Raw genomic sequence first — 20864 nt, forward strand, 5'->3', positions numbered from 1 at the left:
ACAAAGGTACCAAGTAAATATGAATATGCCCATATACTCCTGGTTGAATAAGATGCATAGCAATCATCTCCTCCCACTCATACTTTGTGTTGTTTTACATATTATCTTGCAAATGGACTGAGTCCTTAACATGTCCTCAAAATAAAATAAAAGATGCCAGCATGACTCAGCAGCAATGTCCCTAAATCTTAATGCAGATAACATAAGAACATGGACCATCCAGTATGGCATTTCCTATATTCTGAATATTTGCAATATTCTGACGGTGGTTAGCATCAGATGCTTCAGAGTCAGGTGCAAAAAACTTTACAGTAGTTAGGATAATCTGCTCCCAATAAGATTTTATCCTAATCCCTAATAGATTGCTTTAAAACACAAAGCATGGGATATTTATCCCTTCCAAACTTTTAGTTAGCATTTACTATAACAATTCTGGATATGCCACGTATTTATCTTGATAAAGATATGATCCATCTTTGAATCTTGTTAAATTCTTTGCCTCAACAACATCCTGTGACAACAAGTTCCACAATCTAATTACACATTATGTGAAAAACAAGTAGCTTTAATCTGTTTTGAAACTTTTCCCTTTTGATTTCACTGAATGTCTCCTTGCTCTAATCTTGTGAGCCAAAGAGAACAGTGGCTCCCAGTCAACCTTCTCTTTACCATTAATTTTATATACTTTTATCATGTCCCTTTTTACTCATCTCCTTTCTAAGATAAACAAGCCCAATTCTTCTGAATCACTCTTCATATATTGTCCTTCTCTGAACTTCTTCAAATTCTGTAATATTCTTGTTCGAGAAATTGTCACTAGTACTGTACATAGTATTACAGATGTTTACTGAACAGAAATTTTCACTGAGTTCTCCACAGTGATGACCAGGTCCTTTTCCTCAATTGATACAGTTAATTTAGAACCCTATAGAGTGGATGAGTAATACATATTTTCTCTCCAATATGCACTACTTTGTATTTATTATCATAGAACTTCATCTGGCATCATGTTGCCCATTCACCGCACTTTGTCAGGATATTCTGACATTTCTCCCAGTCTTCTTTGGACTTGACTAACCTAAATAATTTGTTCCATCTGTGAATTTTGATACCTCAGCACCCACTCCATTTTCCAGAGCATCATCAACATCTACCAAATGAACTCAATAAAAAAATTCTGTAAATTTTGTACAAAAAAATTTTGTACATGTAAAAATTCTTGTTACATTTACATTTGAAACACCCCCCTCTTTGCTGAGAATGAAATGCCCTCATTCTCCCCATAATTCCTCCTCAAAACAGCTAGTCCAGTTCTGGCCCATTGCATTTTAAAATACTGAATAAAGTAAACTCTGGAGCATAGAATTTCATCCCATTGTTGAACAGTGATGAAAGTGTTCACTGCAAAAAATTACTCATTTAAACCTTTTGAAAGATATTATATTTATGTCTCTCATTAGCTCATTAGTAACCAGCTCATTAGTAACAAACAAAATCCAAGATTGATCAATTCAGACTGATTTTGATTTGTGTCCTACTGGGGTGAATGGGTGTGATACTAATTGAGCAACAGATTCTGCCAACTCTGTTCACATTGAGTAGTGATTTATTCCACAAATACTCCCATGGATATTAGTGGATCGCGCTACTGTATGTATAAATAACTTGAGTTCAATAGCACTATTCATGGAGTATGTTATTAACATGAGTCAACATGAGTAAGGCTGGCAGAATTGTGTGACCAGTAAATTTACCCAATCCTTTATTTAGGGGCTAATTTTTCCATTTTAGGCTGTCAGCGGGTGAAAAGTTTCAGAGTAGCAGCCGTGTTAGTCTGTATTCGCAAAAAGAAAAGGAGTACTTGTGACACCTTAGAGACTAACAAATTTATGGGTGAAAAATAGAAACACGTAGATCTGAGGCTACGTAATATAACTTGAAACTGGAAATACAACAGCCTTCAACAAAAATGAGTCATCATAGTATTTCTAGTGTTTTTTATATTTGCCCTAACCCATAGATATTTTAGTTATGCTTTTTTTTTTTATTTGCATGTGGTTTTTAATCATACTGGAATACAATCAGAAAGCTGCAACAACTAGCATTTCTATAGAACAATTCAACAAGGACTATCTTCCAACTGCAGGAAAAAAAACCCCATGCATTATGATTATTTGTCTTTCTCCAAATCATCAGGACAGTATTACAAACCAAGTACTATTCTAATTTGTGAACTGAGTCAATCATATCTGATAAATAGAACATTTGTCTATCACTGATTTTTCTGTGCTCATACGAGCTATATGACATCAGGTATTACTTTTATATTACTTGCATACATGGCAATTTGAGGGACTGCATATGTTGCCTGCAAATGTGTGGGGTGAGGGTGGGGAGTTTCTTTGGTTGGGTTTTCAAATTAAGAAAGAGTCACTTAAAATAAATCTGTTTTGCATAAATAAGCAGATGGAAGAAGCAATGGAACCATCAATGCGAAAATAAATTGTAGATGTTTCTAAGAACACAGTAAGCCATCTCTTTGCTTGGATTGAAATGAAAAGAAAAAAGGGCTAAATTCTGCCCTTTAGGCCAGAAATCTGCGCATCCAGGGTAGTAGCATGTAGGCAACACCTGTCTACTACAAGAGACACCCTGCAGTCACATTGGACTGGCGAACTGTAGGGCACTCTTTTTCTGCATTTGTCAGTGAAAACAGTCTGAACCCTAATAAGTGCTGGCACAGCTTGCTACACTGTTGATAGCATATGGGAAAAATTCAGAAAAGAACAAGAATTATTGACAATCTGGAAAACCTGCTTTAAAGTGACATACTTAATATATATCCACATAGCTTACCCAAGATGTGTATCCAAGAGGCGATTTGATCATAGTCTACAAGTGTGGCAGAGACAATATCCTGGACAAACCTTATGGAATTAAGGAATGGAATTAAGGAATTAAGATAAAATTTACTGAATTAAGTTAAACCTTATTGAGTTAGAATTAATGCCTTTGGGATATATTATATTAAAATGTAGTTGTGTATTTCTTATTGTGGAATTATATTTAACTCCTCTAGGAGATGAAGGATGCTAATATAATTTCTCTGGTTATCAGTCCTTTGAAGCCACACCCGCCTCCCTTGAAAGGTTCACACTGGATTCTCCAGGGACCAATAGACAAAGAAAGGACTTTTGGATAAATAGCCTGGTTTTAAACAGGCTTCGACCTTCTTCCTTGTCCAGCAAATATACAGGACCCCTGTCCACAGAGGGCCCCAAACCTTTGAGAAGGGTTGGAAGGACTGGCCTACTGTGGGTCCATAAGACTGCAGGCTTGTTCTGCGCTGAAGCTGTGATGAACCTGTAATCACAAGAAACCCCGTGGGTGGAGTGCTGAAGGACTGCTTTGGGAGCAGAGTCCATGTTAGGATTGGGGTAATCTCTGATAAACTTAGTAGGCATGTAGGCTCTTTTATAATTTTTAGTATGTTTTCTTTCTAGTGCTTTTACCTGAGAATAAAATAGGCTTGCATCAGAAGAACTGTGTGATAATTTATAATGGTGGGCAGACACACATATATCAGTCTCTGAAGAGAAAGCAAGCCCATCTGTTTAGGTAGACTGCTGGGAATAACACAGGGAAGGCAGGGGACTGTTTGGCTTGCAAATACTCAGGCCAGGAGGGAGTGAGATGTGTGTATTCACCCAAGAAAATAACAGCCAGGGAACGAGAAGCCTGAGGGGCTGCCCTTGCTGAAGCACTCTGTATTTAAGTGAAAATACAGGTGCAGTTGCTCTGAACTGTGACAAGAAACTGTAGAAAAACCTGAGTGTCTCTGGATTAAGTTTAGAAGTGTGTGCAACAAGAGTGATGTAGTGGTGGGAGTCTGCTATAGACCACCGGACCAGGGGGATGAGGTAGATGAGGCTTTCTTCCGACAGCTCACGGAAGCTACTAGATCATATGCCCTGATTCTCATGGGTGACTTTAATTTTCCTGATATCTGCTGGGAGAGCAATACAGCAGTGCATAGACAATCCAGAAAGTTTTTGGAAAGCGTAGGGGACAATTTCCTGGCGCAAGTGCTAGAGGAGCCAACTAGGGGGGGGCGCTTTTCTTGACCTGCTGCTCACAAACCAGGTAGAATTAGTGGGGGAAGCAAAAGTGGATGGGAATCTGGGAGGCAGTGACCATGAGTTGGTTGAGTTCAGGATCCTGACGCAGGGAAGAAAGGTAAGCAGCAGGATACGGACCCTGGACTTCAGGAAAGCAGACTTCGACTCCCTCAAGGAACGGATGGCCAGGATCCCCTGAGGGACTAACATGAAGGGGAAAGGAGTCCAGGAGAGCTGGCTGTATTTCAAGGAATCCCTGTTGAGGTTACAGGGACAAACCATCCCGATGAGTCGAAAGAATAGTAAATATGGCAGGCGACCAGCTTGGCTTAATGGTGAAATCCTAGCGGATCTTAAACATAAAAAGGAAGCTTACAAGAAGTGGAAGGTTGGACATATGACCAGGGATGAGTATAAAAATATTGCTCGGGCATGTAGGAATGATATCAGGAGGGCCAAATCGCACCTGGAGCTGCAGCTAGCAAGAGATGTCAAGAGTAACAAGAAGGGTTTCTTCAGGTATGTTGGCAACAAGAAGAAAGCCAAGGAAAGTGTGGGCCCCTTACTGAATGAGGGAGGCAACCTAGTGACAGAGGATGTGGAAAAAGCTAATGTACTCAATGCTTTTTTTGCCTCTGTCTTCACTAACAAGGTCCGCTCCCAGACTGCTGTGCTGGGCATCACAAAATGGGGAAGAGATGGCCAGCCCTCTGTGGAGATAGAGGTGGTTAGGGACTATTTAGAAAAGCTGGACGTGCACAAGTCCATGGGGCTGGACGAGTTGCATCCAAGAGTGCTGAAGGAATTGGCGGCTGTGATTGCAGAGCCATTGGCCATTATCTTTGAAAACTCGTGGCGAACGGGGGAAGTCCCGGATGACTGGAAAAAGGCTAATGTAGTGCCAATCTTTAAAAAAGGGAAGAAGGAGGATCCTGGGAACTACAGGCCAGTCAGCCTCACCTCAGTCCCTGGAAAAATCATGGAGCAGGTCCTCAAAGAATCAATCCTGAAGCACTTGCATGAGAGGAAAGTGATCAGGAACAGCCAGCATGGATTCACCAAGGGAAGGTCATGCCTGACTAATCTAATCGCCTTTTATGATGAGATTACTGGTTCTGTGGATGAAGGGAAAGCAGTGGATGTATTGTTTCTTGACTTTAGCAAAGCTTTTGACACGGTCTCCCACAGTATTCTTGTCAGCAAGTTAAGGAAGTATGGGCTGAATGAATGCACTATAAGGTGGGTAGAAAGCTGGCTAGATTGTCGGGCTCAATGGGTAGTGATCAATGGCTCCATGTCTAGTTGGCAGCCGGTGCCCCAGGGGTTGTTCAATATCTTCATAAATGATCTGGAGGATGGTGTAGATTGCACTCTCAGCAAATTTGCGGATGATACTAAACTGGGAGGAGTGGTAGATACGCTGGAGGGGAGGGATAGGATACAGAAGGACCTAGACAAATTGAAGGATTGGGCCAAAAGAAATCTGATGAGGTTCAATAAGGATAAGTGCAGGGTCCTGCACTTAGGATGGAAGAATCCAATGCACCGCTACAGACTAGGGGCTGAATGGCTAGGCAGCAGTTCTGCAGAAAAGGACCTAGGGGTGACAGTGGTCGAGAAGCTGGATATGAGTCAGCAGTGTGCCCTTGTTGCCAAGAAGGCCAATGGCATTTTGGGATGTATAAGTAGGGGCATAGCCAGCAGATCGAGGGACGTGATCGTTCCCCTCTATTCGACATTGGTGAGGCCTCATCTGGAGTACTGTGTCCAGTTTTGGGCCCCACACTACAAGAAGGATGTGGATAAATTGGAGAGAGTCCAGCGAAGGGCAACAAAATGATTAGGGGTCTAGAACACATGACTTATGAGGAGAGGCTGAGGGAGCTGGGATTGTTTAGTCTGCAGAAGAGAAGAATGAGGGGGGATTTGATAGCTGCTTTCAACTACCTGAAAGGGGGTTCCAAGGAGGATGGATCTAGACTGTTCTCAGTGGTAGCAGATGACAGAACGAGGAGTAATGGTCTCAAGTTGCAGTGGGGGAGGTTTAGATTGGATATTAGGAAAAACTTTTTCACTATGAGGGTGGTGAAACACTGGTATGTGTTACCTAGGGAGGTGGTAGAATCTCCTTCCTTAGAGGTTTTTAAGGTCCGGCTTGACAAAGCCCTGGCTGGGATGATTTAACTGGGAATTGGTCCTGCTTCGAGCAGGGGGTTGGACTAGATGACCTTCTGGGGTCCCTTCCAACCCTGATATTCTATGATTCTATGATTCTCCCTCCTCCCAGCTTTTGAAAGTATCTTGTCTCCTCATTGGTCATTTTGGTCAGGTGCCAGCAAGGTTACCTTTAGCTTCTTAACCCTTTACAGGTGAGAGGATTTTTCCTCTGGCCAGGAGGGATTTTAAAGGGGTTTACCCTTCCCTTTATATTTATGACAGACATCATCACTTGGCCTTACTTCCCTTACAACACAACACCTGAAAACACCTGAGGAACAAAGACTGAACTGAGGAAGGGGGTCCCAGCTGGGACAGAAGAATTCCTGCCTGTGTATGAAAAAGCGGTAACCTGTTTGTACTAGCAACAGTGCTTGTACTAGAGAGAATGCTTGATTCAAATCCTATCTAGATTATAAAGCTTAGATTTCAGTTTTGTTTTATTGCTTAGGTAATCTGCTTTGATCTGTACACACACTGCTTATAATCAGTTAAAATCTATCTTTCTGTAGGTAATAAATTTGTTTGTTTGTTTGTTTGTTTTTACCTAAAATAATGTGTTTTTCTAGAAGTGCTTGTAGAATCTGCTGAGGAGCAAAAACTGGTGCATGGTCCTCTCCACTTTGAGGGAGGGGCAAACTGAATAATAAACTTGTACGGATCAGGTTTTTGACCAGGGCAAGATGGTACAGCTCTGGGGTCCTAAGATAGGAGCTGGGGGATGAGCCGGTTGGAATCCCTCTATTGTTAGTTCATGACTGGCTGAGGAGAAGCCTTTGTGTAACTGTAGCTGGGTGTGTCATTCCCTGTGTAAAGGTTTGTGTGAGTGCAGGACCAGGAGTGGTCTGCAGCTTGTTACAGCAGCAGAGTGTGAGAGGGAGCCCAGGCTGGTAAAACAGATTGGTATGTCAGCGGTACCCCAGTTCCAGGTTGCACCCCCGGGGCAGTCTGTCACAACATCAATAGGACCTTAGGTATGCACTACATGGGAATTATTTCCCTCAGTTCATCTCGGCGATTGGTGCCCCTTTTGTGGGTAAATTTTTTCTCTACCTCGTATACGTCAAGAACTTCTGGATCTACAGTTAGCCTCAGTAAATTACACAGGGATGCTTATTACCTTAGATGCACTAGTGTGTATGGACCACTCCAGAAACATTTCTGATGATACATTACTATAGGAATCATGTAGTGGGCATGAAATGGTGTATAACTGGTTTCAGAAAAACAAGGGGTCTGTGTCTGTCTTTATGCTGCTTTTGCCGGGGTCAGAACAGGAATGGAGTCTTAGAACTTTTAGTAAGTAATCTAGCTAGGTATGTGTTAGATTATGATTTCTTGAAATGGCTGAGAAAAGAGCTGTGCTGAATAGAATGACTATTCCTGTCTGTGTGTCTTTTTTGTAACTTAACATTTTGCCTAGAGAGATTCTCTATGTTTTGAATCTAATTACCCTGTAAGGTATCTACCATCCTGATTTTACAGAGGTGATTCTCTTTTACTTCTATTAAAAGTCTTCTTGTAAGAAAACTGAATGCTTTTTCATTGTTCTAAGATCCAAGGGTTTGGGTCTGTGGTCACCTATGCAAATTGGTGAGGATTTTTACCAAACCTTCCCCAGGAAGTGGGGTGCAAGGGTTGGGAGGATTTGGGGGGGAAAGACGTGTCCAAACTACGTTTCCCAGTAAACCCAGTTAAAGTTTGGTGGTGGCAGTGGAAATTCCAAGGGCAAAGGGTAAAATTAATTTGTACCTTGGGGAAGTTTTAACCTAAGCTGGTAAAAGTAAGCTTAGGAGGTTTTCATGCAGGTCGCCACATCTGTACCCTAGAGTTCAGAGTGGGAAGGAACCTTGACAATGTCACTTCCCCCTTTTATAGCTTCTGCCATATGGAGGGAACTTTATTGTCCCAAACAAAGCCCCCAGCACAGTTTGTGGAAAAGTACAGGCATCAAAATGGAGTCCAATATAAAATGATTTAGTCACATGCCCTTGCATGCTTTGATGAGTCATGGTAGGCATTACCCATATTTTGGCCGAAGTGTTCACAGGAAAGCTTGTTTTTGCTGATGGGCCATTATAGCCTTTTACAATGTGCTGGCTGGACTGGATGTAAACTAGTTTGTGGGTGTTGCCCAGGAGCAAGCACATTGGAAATATAGATTCATGGTCAATATTCATAACTCCAGATACAAAAATGATACATGCATACAAATAGGATATTCATATTCAGCAAATCTTTACTTTTACATTGACACCTCACATGACATACCTTGAACAAGATACATCATAATTACATCATAATCATATTACTATGGTGAATATGGGGTACAGAGTGTTTCTTTGGCACAGAGTGTCACAGATGCATAAAGGGATGCACCCAGGAATAGTGTGGTGTACTGTCATCTCTTTGAGGCCTCTGTACACCAAGGGGGAGGGAGGAGCACTAATATGAAAGAATTATGCCATGCTTTCTCCATATGTAATATTTTCATACTAGAGGAATAAGAAAACATAAATAAGACAGTTATTTGATTTACACTATTCAACAGCTCATAAGAGGTACTGGATACTTTGTCAGATCCAAGGACATTAGTATATGGTGTCTGATGATGAGGTGAGTAATGTTATTTTATGTTTATGGTTGTGGAAAGTAAAACCTGTGGTTGGACATGAGTCAGTGACATCTGAGGACTCTGAAAAGGCCCATTTGATAGGTAAGAGCTATCATGGAATGTTTGTTCAAGTGATAGCCGTTGAGCAAGGACTGGCGGGAGGGAGAGCTGATGTTTGCCACATAGAAATGGGTTTCTCCAGCACCTGGTATGACAATCAAGGTCCAGACACCCCAAGAGGAGACCACGGGATCTGAACCCCAAAGAATAAGCCCTGGTTTACACTGGGGGGTGGGGAATCAATCTAAGTTATGCAACTTCAGCTACGTGAATAACGTAGCTGAAGTCGACGTACTTAGATAGACTTACCGTGGTGTCCTCACCAGGGAGAGTGGACTGCTGCAGCTCCCCTGTCAACTCTGCCTGCACCTCTCGTGGCGCTGGAGTACAGTAGCCAACGGGAGAGCACTCAGGTGTCAATTTATTGCATCTAGACTAGACTAGATGCGATAAATCGATCCCCGCTGGATCGATCGCTGCCCGCCGATTAAACAATTTAATCAACTAATTGTATATAATGTTATTGTGTATAAAAATAAGTAAAGTCTTTTATGAAAGCTTGTAATGTTCTGAACTAGAACATCATTATGAGATATGAGTATGTGGTTATGAATCTATTAATATAGAAAACTGCACTCATAACCTGTACTACAATTTCAAACACAAATCACAGCAAGGAGATGAACCTCCCAAGCCAGGCATTTACTCAAAACCAGATGCCAGAGAAAGGCAACAATGGGCCAAAAATATTAACTGAAAGATACTGACAACTGGGGATTTCCCCACTTTGAAAACCAATAGTGACTTGGGGGAAAAAAACTTTTTAAAATGGAAGCAGTTTGAAGTGAAAGGCATTCAGAAACTGAGGGATAGACAGTTGGCAGGTATGTCCATGAAACACTGGGTCCCATCCATGGCTGGGGGTACACTGGGAAACTGTTCAGATGCAATAGAAAACTTGTCTTAGAAAAGGGAGTTTATCTAATTTGGAAGTGTAAAGCCTGAGGTTGTGTCTTTATGTTTATTTTCTGTGTAATGTGTATATGTTTGCTTCCTTTACTATTTCATCTTTCAGTCTGGTTTTTCTATTAAATAAACTTTTTGGTTTTTTGGGTTTTTTCATCCAAACAGGTCTCTGTTGTGCAAACTGTGTGGAGTGTGGGTGGAAAAGTGAGCTGATAACCAGAGGGCTCATTGCAAACCTTCTGGGGAGATGAACCAGAGGGGAAGGCTGGATTTGGGGAGACTTGGGATTCGAGGGGCTGTTGGTTTCACACTGCAAGAAGTACCAGGGCTGGTGGAAGGCAGTGTGAGACCTTGTGCTTATGGGCAGGCTACTGGTGTCAGGGCTCTGAACCAAAGCTACAAAACGTAAAGGCTACCAAGTTTACAGGAAGAAAAGGAGTACTTGTGGCACCTTAGAGACTAACCAATTTATTTGAGCATGAGCTTTCGTGAGCTACAGCTCACTTCATTGGATGCATACCGTGGAAACAGGGTATGGAAACAAGTTTACAGGAAACAAGTTTACAGGGCAGGAAGAGACAGAACCCCTTACCAGTCCGGGTGATTCCCAAAACATCAGTTGACTGAAGTTTCCTGAAATGGGCTCTCAAGACACCAAAGACTAGTTCATTGGGAACTGTGTGTGTCCAGGTTACCAGGAAGGCAGGACACAACATGTGGCTGGTGAGATGAAGACAGTCTGAGGGCTGGGTCATGGGCACTTGTGGGCACGGGGTGAGCTGCTCAGTACATGGGCCAAAGAAAAGATATGTACAGCCCAGGTCAAAGCTGCAGAGTCTGCTACCAAACTGAGAGGATGAGGTAAGAATCAGGGTCAGGTTGGGCTCGGTTCTTGCACAGGGGTCAGCAATGGTCCTAAGCTGAAGACAGTAAACCAAGATCAGGGTTGGGAGTTGGGCCGAGGTAGGGAGGCTGGGATCCAGGAAAGTTGGAGAGCGGATACACCACAGAAAAAACACCGCAGAGCTCTGCACTGACAGTCAGACAACTCCCAGAAATGTCCCCCTGGTTTACATGAAGTGTGCCAGTCAATCAGAAAATCATGGATGGCTGTTGCTCATGTCCCGTAGGGCAGTACTTCCTGCAGAGCTAGACTCTGAGTACTTCTCAGTGACAATTCCGCATGGGCCCCTGATGGTGATGAGAGAGCAACACCTGTCACAGATCCTGGTTCTAGACCCATAGGTTATTGCTGGGAGAGACAGGAAGGAGTTTTTTGTTTTTCATTTTTTTCTCTTAATTTCCAGGTATTCTACAAGGAAAAATCTGCAATGGGAGGAAAACAGCACGTCACCACACCACTGCTAGTTCTTCCTCTGCCTCCACCTGCAGGGGCCCCTGCCAGACAGGCATCTTGACTATGGAGGCTTCTAACCAAGTCCTGATCTTGACTTAGTGGGAATGCAACCTGCATGTCCCCTCTGACAAAAGTCAGCCACCTGGTATAAAGGTGTCTATTGGTGGAGTCCCTCAGGAAGCAGGTAAGAGAGCTGCAGGAGGAGGGGTCTTTTTGCATAGCATCTGAAAGTTCAAGGACTTAACTGATAGGATGCACATGGAAACATCTGGGACGGAGGATGCTAGTCAACTATAGAAGATTATAGCAACACCACGGGAGGAAGAAGAACTGGCTTCTCTGTGGGGAGAAGACTGTCTGATGGCCACCTGTGGCAGTAGACAGTTCACCATCCCCTCCCAGGTCACCCCATTCATCATGCTCAAGAACCAGTATACTGTACTGGCAACAGAAGGTGAGGAACAGAACCCAATGGTTGAAGAGGAGGATCCACCTGCCCTCAAGGCTGAGGGGCTCACAGGCGCCACACTCAAAAGGAGTCATAGGGAGTTAGTATTCAGGGCCTCCCTTCTGAGAGGGACAAAAGCATCCACCTGATGCCCCGGGAGGTGTTCTGCTTACTTGGAGCCCATGTCTGATACAGAAAGGTTGCCCAGGCTCATCTGTCTCTCTGAGAACTACCCTGTGCCGTTCATCCTTGTGGGTACTAATGATACTGCCTGAGCAAATCCATCGTGACTACAGAGCTCTGGGAGTGAGGTGAATGAGTCATGGACACTAGTTTTGGTGTTGTCCATCATCTCAGTTGAGGGTAAGGTTGCAGGCAGAGACACACGCATACTGGAGATTAATCTATGGCTGCGCAGCTGGTGTCCATGGGAGGGCTTCAGCTTCCTCAACCATGGGATCCAGTTCTAGGAGGAAAAGCTCCTGGAAAGAGATGGGGTTCATCTGACCAACAAGCGGAAGAGCATCTTCATGCACTGACTCACCAAGCTAGTGAAGAGGGCTTTAAATTAGGTTCAAAAGGAGCAAGTGACAAAAAGCCCACAAGTAAGCATTAAAAAAAGACAACCTGAACAGAGGGCTAGTTTGTGGGGGACATGGAAAATTAAAATAAAGCCATAGCAGTAACAAGAGGTTCATCAATGGGGGAATCTGTTCAACATCTTAGGCGTTATACAAACTAGGGAAATATAACGTAGAGGAACCTACTTTAAGGAGGGTGCACAACTGGTTGGAAAACTGTACTCAAAGAGTAGTTATCAAAGATTCACAGTCAAGCTGGAAGGGCATATCAAATGGGGTCCCACAGGGTTCTGGGTCTGGTTTTATTCAATATTTTCATAAATGGTTTAGATAATGGCATAGGGAGTACACTTATAAAGCTTGTGGCACATACCAAGCTGGAAAGGGGTTGCAGGCACTTTGGAGGACAGGAGTAGAATTCAAAATGACCTTGACAAACTGGAAGAAGTGTCTGAAATAAACAGGATGAAATTCAATACAGACAAATGCAAAGCACTACACTTAGGAAGCAATAATCAATTACATAAACAGAAAATAGGAAATGACTGCCTAGGAAGGATTACTGCAGAAAACCACATCATTCTGGGATGTAGTAGGAGTGTTTTAAGCAAGATGCAAGAAGTGATTCTTCCACTCTGCTCTCCACTGACAAGGCCTTAACTGGAGTACTGTGACCAGCACTAGGCACCCCACCTCAGGAAAGATGTGGACAAAGTGGAGAAAGTCCAGAGGAGAGCAATAAAAATTATTAAAGGTCTAGAAAACATGATCCAGGAGGAAAGACTGAGAAAAAATGATTTGTTTATTCTGGGGAAGAGAAGACTGAGGAGGACATGATAACAGTTTTCAAGTACATAACAGATTGTTACAAAGAGGAGGTTGATAAGTTGTTCTTCTTAACCACGTGGACAGGACAACAAATAATGGGAAATTTAGGTGAGACATCAGAAAAACCTTCCTAACTGTACGGGTAGTTAAGCACTGGAACAAATTACTAGGGAGGTTGTGGAATCTCCATCACTGATAATTTTTAAGACTAGGTTAGATCAGTGGTTCCCAAACTTGTTCCGCCACCTGTGGAGGGAAAGCCCCTGGCGGGCTGGGACAGTTTGTTTACCTGCCGCGTCCGCAGGTTCAGCCGATTGTGGCTCCCACTGGCTGCGGTTCACTGCTCCAGGCCAATGGGAGCTGCTGGAAGCGGCGGCCAGTAAGTCCCCCGGCCCACACTGCTTCCAGCAGCTCCCATTGGCTGGGCACAGTGAACTGCGGCCAGTGGGAGCTGCGATCGGCCAAACCTGCAGACGCAGCAGGTAAACAAACTGGCCCGGCCCGCCAGGGGCTTTCCCTGCAAAAGCGGCAGCCCTAGTTTGAGAACCACTGGGTTAGACAAATACTTGTCAGGGATGGTCTAGCTAACACTTAGTCCTGCCTTAGTATAAGGGACTTGACTAGATGACCTATCAAGTCCTATATAAGTTCCAGACCTGTCAAGGTTCCTCCCCCACTCTGAACTCTAGGGTACAGATGTGGGGACCTGCATGAAAAACCTCCTAAGCTTATCTTTACCAGCTTAGGTCAAAACTTCCCCAAGGTACAAAATATTCCACCCGTTGTCCTTGGATTGGCCGCTACCACCACCAAACTAATACTGGTTACTGGGGAAGAGCTGTTTGGACGCGTCCTTCCCCCCAAAATACTTCCCAAAACCTTGCACCCCACTTCCTGGACAAGGTTTGGTAAAAAGCCTCACCAATTTGCCTAGGTGACTACAGACCCAGACCCTTGGATCTTAAGAACAATGAACAATCCTCCCAACACTTGCACCCCCCTTTCCTGGGAAATGTTGGATAAAAAGCCTCACCAATTTGCATAGGTGACCACAGACCCAAACCCTTGGATCTGAGAACAATGAAAAAGCATTCAGTTTTTTACAAGAAGACTTTTAATAAAAAATAGAAGTGAATAGAAATAAAGAAATCCCCCCTGTAAAATCAGGATGGTAGGTATCTTACAGGGTAATTAGATTCAAAAACATAGAGAACCCCTCTAGGCAAAACCTTAAGTTACAAAAAAGATACACAGACAGAAATAGTTATTCTATTCAGCACAATTCTTTTCTCAGCCATTTAAAGAAATCATAATCTAACACATACCTAGCTAGATTACTTACTAAAAGTTCTAAGACTCCATTCCTGGTCTATCCCCGGTAAAGACCAGCATACAGACAGACACAGACCCTTTGTTTCTCTCCCTCCTCCCAGCTTTTGAAAATATCTTGTCTCCTCATTGGTCATTTTGGTCAGGTGCCAGCGAGGTTACCTTTAGCTTCTTAACCCTTTACAGGTGAGAGGAGCTTTCCCCTGGCCAGGAGGGATTTCAAAGGGGTTTACCCTTCCCTTTATATTTATGACAAGACCTATATTTCTATGATTTCTACGTCTATATACAAACGCATGGACTGTAAGTATAAGTATATTAGATAATTATGACTTAATTGGTATCACAGAGACTTGGTGGGATACATCTCATGACTGAAATACTGGTATAGAGGGATATAGTTTGTGCAGCAAGGACAGGCAGACTAAAAAAGGAGGAAGTTTTACATTATACATCAAGAATATACACACCTAGAGGACAGAGTCATAAGGGATATCCAGAATGGATTTTTCAAGAACAAATCATGAAAAATGAATCTAATTTCCTTTTTTGACAGGGTTACTGGCTTAATGGATGGGGGAAGCAGTCAATGTGATATATTTTGATATTAGTAGGGCTTTTGACAAGTCTGACATGACATTCTCATTAGCAAACTGGGGAAATGTGTTTTAGATGAAATTACTATAAGGTGGGTGCACAACTGGCTGACAGGTAATACTCAAAGAGTAGTTATCAGTGATTTGCTGTCAAATTGGGAAACTTTATCCAGTAGGGTCCCACGGAGTTCAGTCGTGGGTCCATCTATGTTCAATATTTTCATCGGTAACTTGAATAATGGAGTGGAGAATATGCTTATAAAATGTATGAATGATACTAAGTTGGGAGGAGTTGCAAGCACTTTGGAGGACAGGAATTAGAATTCTCAATGATATTCTCAATTTAGAGAATCGGTCTGAAGTCAACAAGATGAAATTCAATAAAGACAAGGGCAAAGTACTTCACGTAGGAAGAAAAAATCAAATGCACACCTACAAAATGGGTTATAACTGGCTAGGTGGTAATCCTGCTGATAAGGATGTGGGGGTTAACATGTATCACAGATTGAATATGAGTCAACAATATGTTGCAAAAAAGGCTAATATCATTCTGGGGTATATTAACAAGAGTGTCGTATGTAACACATGGGAGGTAATTGTCCCACTGTACTTGGCACTGAGGAGGTCTCAGCTGGAGTATTCTATCCAGTTCTGGTGCCACACTTTAAGAAAGACATGGACAAACTGGAGAGAGTCCACAGGAGAGGAACAAAAATGGTAAAAGCTTTAGGAAATCTGAGCTATGCGCAAAGGTCAAAAAAACTGGGCATGTTTAGTCTTCAGAAAAGATGACTGAGGGAGGACCTGATAACAATCTTCAAATACATTAAAGGCAGTTATCAAGAGGATGGTGATCAGTTGTTCTCTATGTTCACTGAATGTAGTACAAGAAGTAATGGGCTTAATCTGCAGCAAGGTAAATTTAGATTAGATATTGGAAACCCTTTCTAAATATAAGGGTATTTAAACTCTGGAATAGGCTTACAAGAGACGTTGTGGAATTCCCTCCCCCACACTCCCACCCCCAAACACACACACTACACATTGGATGCTTTTAAAAAACAGGTTGGACAAACACCTTTCAGGGATAGTCTAGGTTTACTAATTCCTGCCTCAGTGTAGGAGATTGGATTTGATGACCTCTCGAGGTCCCTTTCAGTTCTACATTTCTGATTGCGTGGCTCTACAAAGTGGCATTGAGATCCAGTTAGAAGGATGCAGGACTCAGCAATTTTTGAGAAGGAAGTCTGAACTGGGATCTGTAATAAGACTTTCCTGTGCTTTAGAGGCTTTAGTGGCACGGTCCAGGCCACCGCTTCCCGCGGTTTCCCCTTGGCTGGGAACAGCAAACCGCAGCCACTGGGAGCTGTGAGTGGCTGTACCTGCGGATGATCAGGTAAACAAAGCATCTTGCGGCCCACCAGGGGCTTACCCTGAACAAGCCACTAACCATGTTTGGTAACCCCTGCTCTAGATGAACAGTGATTGAGTTCATTCTTGGGTTTACTTGTAATTAATAAAGTAAGAGTTTGTTAATTGAGTCTAGAGTGGAGCTGTCGTGGCTGGGTTTTTCTGCAGTGGAGCACCTACCATTTTTATCAGTGAGCACCCTGCTCCTGGAAACAGGTACCTTGGACTAAGGAAGCAGCATGAGGGATGGCATGATATGACATGACATAACTTTCCAAGTTCAAAGCTTGGTGGTGGCAGCAGTTATCTGAGTGTAGGAAAGCTGGGGACATGACTGATTTAGTAACATATTTTATATCTATGAATTTTGTAACAAACAAACAAAAATAAGTCCTGAATTGTAGAGTTTAATCTAATTGAAAATAAGAGCTAAGAAATTAATAAAACCATGTACACTGAATAGAGCCAGAATGCAAATTTAAATTATGTTTTGAATATGATCAAAGCTTAATAAACCCATGTTTGTTCCCTCTTCAGTCAAGCAAAAGTCAGTAACTCTCAGTCTCTTTTGTCTCCTGAAATGAATGCCTTTTCTAGGGAGAATATGGTCAGTTTTAATAAAAATAGTTTTAATCCAACTCAATTACGTCTCAGCATTCTGGTGTTTAAGAAAATCATCAGAAGGATTTAAAATTGACATACCCTCGATTTGGAGGAAAATTTGAAATTACTAAAGAAAACATGGCACGCAGAGGGGGAGAAAAAATGGCGGAAGGAATTATGATGATGAATTATAGAGTTTCTTCCATTATCTTATTTCCTAACAAGAATGAGATCTGTTTTTGAAAAAAAGATTTCTCTTTCCCTCCTACTCACTTGGATGTTAGTCTTTCAAAGGGCAAGCTATGCTATTTTTCAAGTAAACAAGAGCTAAAAGTGAACACTGTTCAATGGGAGGTCACTTGTACTTTCCCTTTGATTAGCAGTGTTACCTTCAGGGAGCCATTGCTGTAAAGCATGCAGGGAGATTCTATTTTGTTTAATTAGCTAATGAGGTCTATATGGCCTGAATTATTTATACTGGGAGATTAGAATGGGATTTTTAAAATGTTTTTTCTGAAGATGTCAAAAAGCAAAGCTTTTCATATCTTGTACTTGCTCTTGATTTCACATATCTGTCAGTCAGATTGAAAGACTCATACCATATGAACATTTGCAATGCTTAAGTTTCTAATTGGGATAGGACAAATATTGTTTTTATCCTGATTCTTTTACAGATACATGTGGATGCTAAAAGACAAAGAAATAATTCTCTCTAAAGTTAGCTCTGCTATGGCCTGCTGCAATTCCATCTCTGATAGAGAATCTTAAATGGGAGGAATTACCTTCTGCCCAGGTAAAGTACAACTGTTTCTGGGGTGAATTCCAGTAACTATTTAACACTACAGACAAACACTAGACAACTGTTAGTCAGGACAACACAAAGAATATTCATGTATGTTATTCAAGCATCTGTCTCAAGATAAAACTGCCCAAGCTTCACACTCACATTTTTATTTTCAATTATAAGTTTCTGACCTCTCTAACATTTTACTGATTTTCACTAATGATGCCTCCCACAATTCCCAGCCTTCATTCTGTTTACATCTCAAGCCATCTCTCTTGTATAATAACTGTCTGAATATGCTGAAAAACAGTAAGTTGTGGCTTGTTTCAAATTATATAAAACAGGCATGTTTAATGGATGTGTAATTTGCACAAAACATGACCTTAAAAAAGGCATAAAATATTCATAGAGACCCTGTGTGATTTTTGGAACATGACAGACTTGGTCTCTGCAAGAGGTCTGCACACAGAACTCCCACTGGCCTCAAGGAAGGTTTGATGCACTGAAGGATTGGAGGATTGAGCCTTAAATACCTCTTTTTACTGAGCATTCATTAAGATATTGCTGCAAATCCTTTGTCCTGAGGTAGGTGTTGAGATTTGTCCTGATAAAGGGTTTGAATCTGATTAAATGGGTTATGAAAACACCAACCTGCTTCTCAGGGGCCAGTAGATCCTGTACAGCTATGTTAATGGAGCAGAGATTTACAGCAGTGCCTCTCTTTATCTTCAGTTCAGTTTTGTCAGTGAGAAACCAGATTCTCATCTGTGCCACAATATTACCCTGGGGACCTGGCTCAGAAATTTTTATAACTGTTATTGTTATGATTAGTTGGTCTTTATTGAATTGGAACATGATCTACTACTTAAATAAGGGTGCAAATAACAATAAAAAGGCACTTTATGATTCAGAGAAATAGTTCTTCAAAACTTGTGCTGACAAAAAAAACTGAAGCAAAATCTAGTACACAAACAAATCAATATTTCAGAGAAAATATGTTAAAAGGATCAGCTGTTCTGTCAGCAAAAGAGCAGAGGTTGAAATGAAATATTTCTCTTGTGACTTTGGCATAAAAATACAGCAATAATTTAACGAGTATCTTTTTGCTGCTATGTAAACACAGAGACCCAGAACACTACTGAAAAGCATGATGTCTCCAGCAACATCCTGACCCCCAAAAAATCTAGAGGAAAGAGATGCCCATAAAATAAGCCCTTCTACCTTGACAGATGCTGCTCCTCTGTTCCTCTGCTACTGCCCATATTAATCCCTAATGAAGTGAACTTGTTCAGGAGATTCATGGTGAACTGATTTAATTTAAAAGTAAAGATTTTAAGGATGGAATTTGCCAGATTAGCATGATTCTGTTGGTGCAGCTGGAGAGATTTTTTTATTTATATGTAGTTAGTGAATATGAGTGTGCATATGTTATAAATGTGCTCCTGAAGATGCAGGCTGTTAAGTGCTCATTAAATACACCTTTTTCTTTTAGAATTGGCAAAACCCCATAAACTCACATTGGTTTGTACTGCTTTGGGTTGACTTTTTTTTTTTTGATGGTGTTTTGTCATTTAATGTAGAAAAGGATGCATGTTTAATGAACACTTAGCAGTCCCCCTTTGTGCACTAACAAACTGAGCCCAGTGGAATGAGCGAAGTTCCCTTCATGAACTGCTCTGTTATTTTTTTAAGACAACAGAAGTTTCATTAGTTGAAAAAGTAGCAATGACAAACTCTCTCAGAGGTTTCAGGGTAGCAGCCAGGTTAGTCTGTATTCGCAAAAAGAAAAGGAATATTTGTGGCACCTTAGAGACTAACAAATTTATCTGAGCATAAGCTTTCGTGAGTTTCATCCGATGAAGTGAGTTTTGTAGCTCACGAAAGCTTATGCTCAAATAAATTTGTTAGTCTCTAAGGTGCCACAAGTACTCCTTTTCTCTCAGAGGTTTATCATTACATCCTCTTTCATCTTTAGAGTTCTTTTATTTCTAAATAGCTGATGTGCATCAGACACTGAACATTAAATTCAAATTAACCCAACACAACTTTAGTTTTATTATTGGCCATTTGATCAGTCTCTTTGTAGGTACTAGGGTTAACTCTGTCCTTCTCAGTTCAATGATACTTGTCTCTGTAGCGTTTGTTGCATCTCTTCTGTGACTTCCAGTCTCTAAAGACTATCTTAGCCTCTCCACTGCTCTTTATAGCTTCTTTTCTCTCGTTTATTGGGGTTTTGAAACGGGCTGCACTACCACCTCTTGGGCTTGGAGGAGATGTCAGCTATTTATCTGCAGGCATTTACTCAAGCTCTGTTAGTAGGCCTAGCTAGGATGAAGTTGTTTACTAAGCCAGTTCTTTAATTCCACTGTTCAGATTCTACATCACTGCATCTCGTGGTTTATTTTAAAAGTGGAGCTGCTTTGCTGTGTGACCAAAGTATTTTTGCTCCTTTTTAACCTGAGTGGCTAGTCAGAATTTGGGGCCTAGGGATGTTCCATTTGGGAGTAGAGATTAATGAGGGAGTCTGGTATTTTCGTTGATGCAATCTTGTTTATTTACAAGGAATGTAGAAAGACCTGCTTCGGCAAACAGTAGAGGAACCAAAGGCAACAAGAAGTAGTTTCTTAGCTTACAGCCCCAAGCCTCTTTAGCCAGCCCAGACACAAAGTGCACTCTTTCTAACGTCCTCTCGGGCTACACAGTCCTTACAGGATTCTGTTTGGATTTCTTCAGCTGTCTCACTCACACTCTGGTTCTGTGTTCACAGACACCCCACCCCCCCATCCAGAACAATACTCAGCAAAAACCTATTTGCCCACACAATCCAAATTTCCTGGCCAGGTTCACATGACCCTTTTAGTCTTTGATAGGGATTTATGATTAATTTTATCTGACAGTTGTGGTAACTGAATAGGGTTTCCAACATTCTAATCACACAAAACTGAACACCCTA

General features: G+C 41.8%; 1 protein-coding gene across 1 annotated transcript in view; it reads right to left on the reverse strand.

Moving 5' to 3' along the window:
• KLHL1 (kelch like family member 1) overlaps positions 1 to 20864 on the reverse strand; it is a gene marked incomplete at its 5' end in the record, with an annotated part of 430814 nt that overhangs the window by 36269 nt on the left and 373681 nt on the right. The gene's annotated exons all lie outside the window — the stretch shown is intronic.

This window comes from Lepidochelys olivacea (assembly GCF_965140295.1).
Source record: "Lepidochelys olivacea isolate rLepOli2 genome assembly, chromosome: 1".
NCBI lineage: Eukaryota > Metazoa > Chordata > Testudines > Cheloniidae > Lepidochelys > Lepidochelys olivacea.